We start from the raw sequence: 9573 nt of genomic DNA, 5'->3' as shown, positions 1-9573 counted from the left end.
GGAAAAAAATCTGTGGCAAGAAAAGCTTTCATCTTTGTTTTTCATAGTCATTTCTGCTTCTGCTAATCACGGGCAAGAAGATATGAAGGGCACTAAATTCCTCCCACCACCAGTACCAGCAGCTATATTCAGGAACCTCTCTGGCTGCTGAGATTTCCCGCAAGCATTGCTCCCATGCTTTGCAACCCAAGGGCAGGACGGCACTTTTGTAACCACAAGAAGGCAACAATAACTCAAGTTCACTCAGAGTTTTAATACAGTCGTACCTTGGATCTCAAACGCCTTGGCTCCTGAACGATTGAAACCCAGAAGTGAGTGTTCCAGTTTTCGAACGTTCTTTTGGAAGCCAAACCTCCGGCAGGGCTTCTGATTATTTGCAGGAGCTATCTGCAGCCAATCAGAAGCAGCGCTTTGGTTTCTGAACGTTTTGGAAGTCGAATGGACTTCTGGAACAGATTCGACTTCCAAGGTACGGCTGTACTTGGGACACAGATGTGGATAGGATGGTTGTTGTTTTAATGGGATCCTTTTTTGCTCAAAAAGGTGCACCTGTACTTATCATCAGCTTCCAAGACAATAGGAAGTCAACAGTGGCATCTACAGTAGGTTGAAGCTGTGGGACCTCAGACCCCAGACAAGCAGTAGCAATGTTTACGGCAGCAGCGAGGCTCTGCCCCATGACACACACACCTTTGGGAAGGTATCTTCCTTGTAACTGCAGGTCATATTGTTCCCTCCTCCCTTTAGGCTCAAGGGTGAGATTGTGATCTCTGGACTACAGTGAAGTCTCTGTGATTCCTTCAAATGTGTCAGATGTAGTGTTGAGCTGTGTCAGGGGTGGACCTTGGTAATATGGCGCCCTGTGTGAGGCCAAAATTTGCTCTCCTCCCCGAGGCTTGTGCTGCCTTCCCAAAGCTGGGAAAGCCCTAACCTGTTAGAAGCCTCACACCTCCTTCCCAAAGCAAACACTTACTAGACTTTGGGAAGGAAGCAAGAAGGTCCCCCTTTGCCCCTGCGCCCTGGCCAGGGGAACCAGTTGTGCTGTCCTAAATCTGCCCCTGGCTTTGTCTGGGAATTCATATGTCAGGAAATCAGTCTCTTGGGTTGATATACATGGCCGTATTTAATACTTTTTTAAAAATGCAAATACAGTGGTACCTTGGTTCTCAAACGTAATCCGTTCCACCAGCCTGTTTGACTCCCAAAACGGTTCGAAAACCAAGGTGCGGCTTCCGGTTGGCTGCATGAGCTTCCTGCACTCAAGCAGAAGCCACGTTGGACGTTTGTCTTCTGAAAAACATTCGCAAACCGGAACACTTACTTCCAGGTTTGCGGTGTTCAGGAGCCAATCCGTTCCGAGTACCAAGATACTGTATAACAGAAAGAGAAAAATAAAAATTGGGAATTTCCGGCTGACGTTAACAATAAAAATATTTCATCACTTCTAAATTAAACAAACAAATAAATAAATATAAGCAGTCTGTATGTCCAAACAGGTTTCTAAATAAGATTGATGATTATAAGCCATGTATTCAAAAGTAGAAAGAGCGCTGCATTTTATTCATGTTTATTGCACAAGAATCCACAAGACTCTTGGGAACTGTAATTTGTTGTGGGCGCTGGGAACTGTAGTTCTGCAAGGGGCAAACTACCATTCCCAGGATTTTTTTAGGGGGGAGCCATGTGCTATATGGTGTGGATGTGTGGTGTCTTGGGAGGGAAGGGGGTCAATGCAGTGCATGACGTTGGCTTGGGCCCTTCTTGTGTTGCACAGGTTTGGAATCTCAGCCTCAAGGGCTCGTCCAGATAGCAGTTGTGCCAGTGTGGAAGCCTCACCAGAAAGAGATGCCAAAGAAAGAGGAGAGAATTTGTGCGGTTGTCAGTACACTGTGCAGCTTGCACGACTCTCCGGTGGCTCACTGCACTAGCAGTAATTAGTGTGAGGAACCTGAATTTCCCTGTGGCTAAGGGAAATATTCTGTCTCCGATTTGAGGAGGATATTGAGAAGCTGGAACGTGCAGAGGAAGGTGACCCAGATGATCGAGGGTCTGGAAACCAAGCCTTATGAAAACAGTTGAGGGAGTTGGGTATGTTTTGCCTGGAGAGGGGATACGATAGCCATCTTCAAATAGCTAAAGGGTTGTCACATGGAAGAGCCAGCAAGCTTGTTTTCCCCTGCCCCAGATGGCTTCAAGTTACAAGAAAGGCGATTCCAACTAAACGTGAGGACAGATGGCAGGAGACAGCGCTATGTTTCTAGAAAAAGAGGTGCCAGAACTCACCATGAATACCTCCCTCGTTCTCTTAGAATGACACCCACTTGAGAGGTGCTAGAACTGAGTTCCAGCTAAAAGAAAGCCCTGGTAAGAGGTTTTCAACAGTGGAATGAACAACCTAGGAAGGTGGCAGACTTTATTTCATTGGAGATATGGGTGGCTATCTTTCAGGGATTCTTTAGTTGTGATTACTTCATTGAAGGTGGGTTAGATGAGATGACCTTTGCCTTTCTTCCAGCTCTATGATTCTGTGTTGGCTGATGGGCATGGTGAACCTATTCCAAGTTAGATGGGGGTTATGATCCCTTTAAAGAGCTTTGAGGAAGACATTAGTTCCACAATTGTAGCTTCTCCGATTGCAAGGAAGGAAAAAGTAGTTGCTGAATACCAGCTCTCTCTTTCAGAGCATTTAACAGGAGACCTTACCTATAAGAAATGAAGAGCAATTATAAATGTATATACCTGCCAGTATTCCTATCCGGTTGTGTTCCTGGGCTGATGGTACAAAAATCCAGAAGAGATAGAAAGGTGGGGAACCCACTGTACAGAACTGAGGCAATGCTAGAAAGATGTTTAATATTGTTTTCGGTGGAAACTTATGATTTGAGGTTAATGGCACTTTGATTTTAGTAGCAAAAGGGAGAGAGCAGGAGCTAAGAAACAGGCAAGACTTGGGAGCTTACACAGGATGAAGTGAAACTAAAAGTATTCCTTGAGCCTGACTGGCATCTCATGCTTGGGGCAACTCGCCCCTCTCCTGCTTGCAACACTGGGGAGGACAGGTAGGATTGCTCAGTTGCAGCCTTGAGGTCCCCACCCTCCTGTCAACAAATTGGGAGAAAAGGCAGAGGCCATTTCTGCTGCCCATTCCCATGTTATGCTTCTTCCTCTGCTAGCTATAGCAAGAGAGATCCCCAGATGTGCTGCCCAGAAGGTGGGTGAATAAAAACAGTGGGGGGGAAATGAGTGGGATAAGCTGTCGCTGCCTCATCTCCTTTGTCAGCTGCACATTTAAAGGTGTTTTAGGGGAAATATTTGAGATGTAGACTAGCAACCATAGTGAGGGGGTTAATTTAGTATGTGACCTAAAGCATGGTGTAGATGTAAGTAAAAGTTTGGAGAATCTGACTGTGGGGCAAAGGACCTGTTAGCCTTCAGATCCCCTCCTGCCATTGAGTCTGCAAAACAACTGTATATCCTGTTACCCAGTTGTGGCCCTGGGCTTCCTGCTGCATGACTCTTTGAGCATTGAAAAGGTGTAAATATCAAATGATCCCTGACTAAAATTTTCTACAGAGAAAACAGCTACCTCTTGTTACTTTCTCCCAGGAAAACAAGTGTGGGGGCTGGATTCTAACACAGAATCCATTTTTTAGGGACAGAGCAAAGTGGAAAGTCCTACCCACAGCTTTTGCATTCATCTTGCACTCTTTCTTTATAAATGTTGCCTGAATCCGACTCCAGCAAGGCTACTTCCATACATCTGTTGCTGCTGCGTTTTGTGTTGGTATTTCAAAGGGAAAAAAGAACACACACTAATAAATTTTCTAAACTTTCCTTTATGTTTCTTGGCCTGCTTATTATGAAAATGGTTTCAGTTGCAGAGTACAAACATTTTAGGGCAGGAATCAACCATATCTATGTTGCCTTTGTACTAGGAGCTGCATTTAAATTCATTATTCTTAACTTCCTGACCCAAGAGAGACAGGAATTCTGTGCAAGGTTCACCAGCCCTCCTGGCTTGCCAGTACAGTGTGGTTTTATGGCTTGATTGGAGTGAACATTTCGCATCTGTTCCAACTGTATAGTATTGTTACTCACTCGCGCCACCAAACTGTGAGAAGTTGCAGGGATCATGTTATAGCAGAGCTGGGGAACCTGTATGTGGTTGAACTCCAGTTCCTGCAAGCCTTTGCCAGCATAGTCAATGGTCAGGGTTGATGGGCGTTGCATTTCACGACATCTGGAGGATCACAGGCTCACTATCCCTGCACTACAGTGTGGCTCCTATGGAGGGAAGAGTACTGGATACTTAGGGCTCGTCCACACCTCCAGTTCTCCATGCCTGGAAAGCATGGGCCCAAGCAGTTTTCTGCTCATCCTTCATTTTCTAGGCATGGATCCAAGTGGTTTTGCCTTTTCCCTGCTGCATTACCCCAGAAAAGCAGCTCTTTGGCACTGAACTGGGGCAAATAGCAATCCATGGAAAAACCAATTGCAGTTTGTTTTGATTCAGTGCTGAAGATTGTGTTTCCCGGGGAAAAGTGGTGGGGCAAGCAGAGGTGTGAATATGTCCTCTGGGTGTCTTTGTAATATTCAATTTATGCAATTTGCAAGTACAGTGGTGCCTCACAAGACGAAAAGAATCCGTTCTGTGATTCTCTTCGTCTAGTGGTTTTTTCATCTTGCAAAGCAAGCCCATTGACGGATTAGCGCTATTAGCGGCTTTTAGCAGCTTATCAGCTTATCGGATCAGCTGATAAGCGGCTTAGCGGCTTAGAAAAGGGGGGGGGAGGAATAAAAACCCGCAGGAACTTGCAAGACATTTTCGTCTTGCGAAGCAAGCCCATAGGAGATTCGTTTTGCGAAGCACCTCCAAAACCGAAAACTCTTTCGTCTAGCGAGTTTTCCGTCTTGCGAGGCATTCGTCTTGCGGGGCACCACTGTAGTGCCTGGTGAAAGCAGGCAATGGAGTAGCAGGGTCACAAAGCCTGCTGACTGCGCACCAAGTTCCCAAAGGGAGCCACAGCCTCCCAATAATGCTTCAATTGCAGCTTACCCACAGCTCTCTCTGCCTCCAAAACTGAAAATACAGAATTTGGCTACAGCTGCCGCTCCCTTTTAGGGCTTATCCACATTTAACCTCTTCCCCATACTATCCAGGCACTGGTCCGCATTTAAAAGTTCCATATCTGTTATTCAGTTTGGTTTGAGGGGTTTTTTTGCCCCAGAGCATTCCCCGCAGAGACCCACCCTTTAGTGCTCAACCTGAGCAAACATCAATTTAGTTTTTTCACTGATTGCCATTTGCTCTGACTGAGCTTTAAAGGGCAGGCTTTTGCAGGGAAAGCTCTAGAGAGAAAAGGTGGGGAGCACTTGGAGCTTTAAAGCATGGACCGTGCCTGGCAAGAGCGGAGGAAAGCTAAGTATAGATAAGCCCTTACTTCTGAGGTGTGTTACCATCACAAAGCAGGAGAGATTATTCAGTCACCAAGACACATGAACATTCTACCCACTGAGGACTATCAACTGATGATTTCTAAACATTAAGCATCTCTGTAAAATTCTGGACTTGCAAACTGCATATTGTTCAATTTGAACAAATGACACTGGGATGGCCGCCTGTCATGGATGCTTTAGATGAGATTCTTGCATTGCAGGAGGTTGGACTAGATGACACTTGGGGTACCTTCCAATGCTACAATTCTATGGTTCTAAGACTTCATAATTTGCATGAGCAACTGGCTAGAAATTGGCCTGCATTTCAGGGCTGCCTCAACTACACAAGCAACCAGGCACTATCAGGGAACCACACCCATGTTTGCTCTTCAGGACTTAAGGGTTGATACAAAACTGGGAAGAGGTGCAACACTTTAGGGCCATACAGTGGTACCTCGGGTTAAGAACTTTAATTTGTTCTGGACGTCCATTCTTAACCTGAAACTGTTCTTAACCTGAGACACCACTTTAGCTAATAGGGCGTCCCGCTGCTGCCGCCACACGATTTCTGTTCTCATACTGAAGTAAAGTTCTTAACCCGAGGTACTTTTTCTGGGTTAGCAGAAACCTGAAGCGTCTGTAACCCGAGGTACCACTGTACTTCCCAAAGTGTGATACATGAACCCCCAGAGAGTATGCAAAAGCGTTTCAGAGGGTATATGGCAGAATTATTAATGTTACTTTATCATAGTTTTTAAGTTTTATTAAAACTATCCCCTAATGATCTTCTGGGGTTTCACAGCGCATTATTTAGCATAACTTTCTTTCTGAAGAACTAGGACATTTCCTCCCTACCTTTGGAACAAATAACCCATCTATGCAGTTACAAGATGGACATCTGAACAACATCCACAGGCCCAGTGAACACTACTGAGCAGAACGGAACCTTTTGCACACAGCCAGGACATCCTTACAATAAACACCTTTAGCCGTTCTTTAAAGAGCTTGTCACACACTAGGCAGTAGGAAACGTTTGGTTTATACACTGAAAGATACAGGCAGTGCTTTTTTTCCCCAGGGGGCACTCAAGGGTACGCAGTACTGGAACCTCTCTTTGTTGTTGTTGTTTAAAAAGTGTGGCACTTGCTGTAACAACTTTACAGTGAGTACTGTACCGGCACCTATTTTTCTAGTAAAAAAGCACTGGATACAGAGAACCGTATATGTGTGCAGAAGCCCTGCCCTCTGCTGACTCGCATTCAGACAGTTCGCAAGCTCATAACAAGGGCTTCTCCACCAAGTACAACCAAGAGTTTAGAAAGAGCAGGGAACTTTCTCTTTGCTGTGGTCTAAACCACTGAGCCTCCTGGGCATGCCAATCGGAAGGTCAACGGTTTGAATCCCCACAATGGGGTGAGCTCCCGTTGTTCTATCCCAGCTCCTGCCAACCTAGCAGTAGGAAAGCACACCAGTGGAAGTAGATAAATAGGTACCGCTGTGTCGAGTAGGTAAATGGCCTTTCCACGCGCTCTGGTTTCCGTCACGGTGTTCCATTGCACCGGAAGCGGTTTAGACATGCTGGCCATATGACCCGGAAAGCTGTCTGCGGACAAACGCCGGCTCCCTCGGCCTGAAAGCGAGATGAGCGCCGCAACCCCGTAGCCACCTTTGACTGGACTTAACCATCCAGGGGTCCTTTACCTTTTACATTACATTATTATGTACTTATAATCCGCCTTTTCCCTTGGCCAGGACTCAAGGCGGCTTACAGATAAAAATAAGAACACCTAAAAACCGGGGTGGGGAATACAATAATTAAAAAACAATTAACCATTAAGATCACATGCAACCTGTTTAATTCATGAGTGTAGTTACACCTATCAGTACGCCTTTGAGCCGGTGCCAGCGATTGGGGTCAATAACTGGTTCTGCCCCGACTGGGCGAGACGTGGAGCACTTCCAGAGACCTTCCAATCCTGGAAAGCAGATCTAAGTGCACTGGACTCACAACTGTGCATTGTGAGCACCATACTCATGCAGAGTATAAACAACACGGAAGCTTGCTGGAACGCATAACTTCTTTTATTTCTTTTTTAAAAATAATATTTATTCAAAGTTTAAGGTTTCAAAAAGAAAAAAGAACAATACCTAATATAAAAAAGAATACAACAGTAACAGAAAAAGAGAAAAAAGGATATAAAAATACATTCAATTAAAAAAAAGATATATAGAAAAAAGAACAGATTAAACCTTTACATAGCTTTCTTCCTTTACTTATTTCCTTGACCTCACACCTCCCAATTTTGTATTCTAATTCAAATCGTATTTTCAGCATATCCTTCCAACCTTATTTTCATTTAAATAATTTAATTTAAAATAATATAATTTAATGTCAACTCTTTCATCACATTCATCAACTCATTTTTACTTAATCCTTTATCTCATATCTACCAAAACTGCCTAATTTTCTTTTTCCAACACCTTTCTAACAGTCCTTAATTTTACAATATTTTTGAAGATATACTTTAATTTTTTTCCAATCCTCTTCCACCGACTCTTCTCCTTGGTCCCGAACTTCTTTTATTTCTAAAGGCTACTGCAAACTAAGACTACAGTGGTACCTCGGGTTAAGTACTTAATTCGTTCTGGAGGTCCGTTCTTAACCTGAAACTGTTCTTAACCTGAAGCACCACTTTAGCTTTAGTATGTAACCCGAGGTACTACTGTACAATCATACCTCGGGTTACAGATGCTTCAGGTTACAGATGCTTCAGGTTACAGACGCTTCTGGTTACAGACTCTGCTAACCCAGAAATAGTACCTCGGGTTAAGAACTTTGCTTCAGAAATCGTGCAGCAGCAGCGCGGCGGCAACGGGAGGCCCCATTAGCTAAAGTGGTGCTTCAGGTTAAGAACGGACCTCCGAAACGAATTAAGTACTTAACCTGAGGTACCACTGTACTGGCTTGCATGAGTGTTACAGCTGTCACTCAGCCATCTAATCACTACATAGATAACACACAGACTCCCCACAGAGTCAGGCAGGAGCAGAAGAAGCGAAGAGCGGTTTCAGCCCCCTCCTTTCTCAAACCATCATATCAGGAGATTCTCGCAATGGGTGTGTGTGAAAATATCCCCAGTAAGACTAGCGCGGCACCAGGCCTTTCATTAAAACCCCGCGGGAACAAGGCCTCCTCCTTCACCTGCAGGTCGAAGGGAAGCAAGGAGGGGGTCCACCTTTCACGCCACTACGCAGGTCGTTCCAACGGTGTCCAGGAACAGCTCCTGGACTTCAGCGTCCTCGGCCAGCGCACAGCACCTTCCGCGGAAGCCTGAAATCCGCCCGGCGCCTCCAGCGTGAGGGACATTGGACAGTGTTCCGCCCCTTCCGGCAATCGCTCCTGTCATTGTTATGGCAACCCCGAGGGAAGAGACCGGCTAGCTGCGTCCCGCCTCATTGGTCCAGCCTCGCGCCGATCATGCTGCACTTCCGCTTTACTGCAGCTCTCCGACCAATCGCCTTCAAGCGGGCGGGAAAGAAGCGGAAGTGGGTTCCCCCCCCTGCCTCCCCGTGCAAGGGCCTACGTGAGAAATCTGGATTTTTGTCCCTGGTGATTTTTGGCGGGCCGGCGGTGACGCGCACGTCGAACGCGATAATTCCCCCCCTTGTTATTATTATTGTTATTATTAAAGGGCCCCTTAAGAAATGACGTACCCCACGTTAGCCCCGCCCTTCCAAACGGTGAGGGGATTCAGCCTCTGAGGCAGAACCCGGTTGTCGCTTTGGCTGAAACCAGCGCATTCTGCCACATGACGTACTCTCCGTTTCTCCAATGGAGGGGCTTGCGGTTTAGCGACCTTGCCTCCCTGATTGGTCCAAGGACGGCTTCTCACCCCGCCCCTGCCATTCTCTAATAGGTCGCAAACCACATATCACGCCCCTCCCCTCGCTTGCCACTCGAGGAGCACCCTGGCACTCAAGCTGCAGAGCCCGCCTCTTCTTAGCTTTTAATTGGCCGGGCGTTGAGGCCGCCTGTTTCCTTTTGTACCCACTGGCCCTTTGCCATGCCAGTCACCTGGAACCCCTAAGCGATTGGTCCTCCGAGGAGAGGTCGGAGGGCAACGGGTTGTAGTCCCG

This window comes from Podarcis vaucheri (genome assembly GCF_965113315.1).
Source record: "Podarcis vaucheri genome assembly, chromosome: 17".
NCBI classification, from domain to species: Eukaryota; Metazoa; Chordata; class Lepidosauria; order Squamata; family Lacertidae; genus Podarcis; species Podarcis vaucheri.
This window is presented reverse-complemented; position numbering follows the sequence as displayed.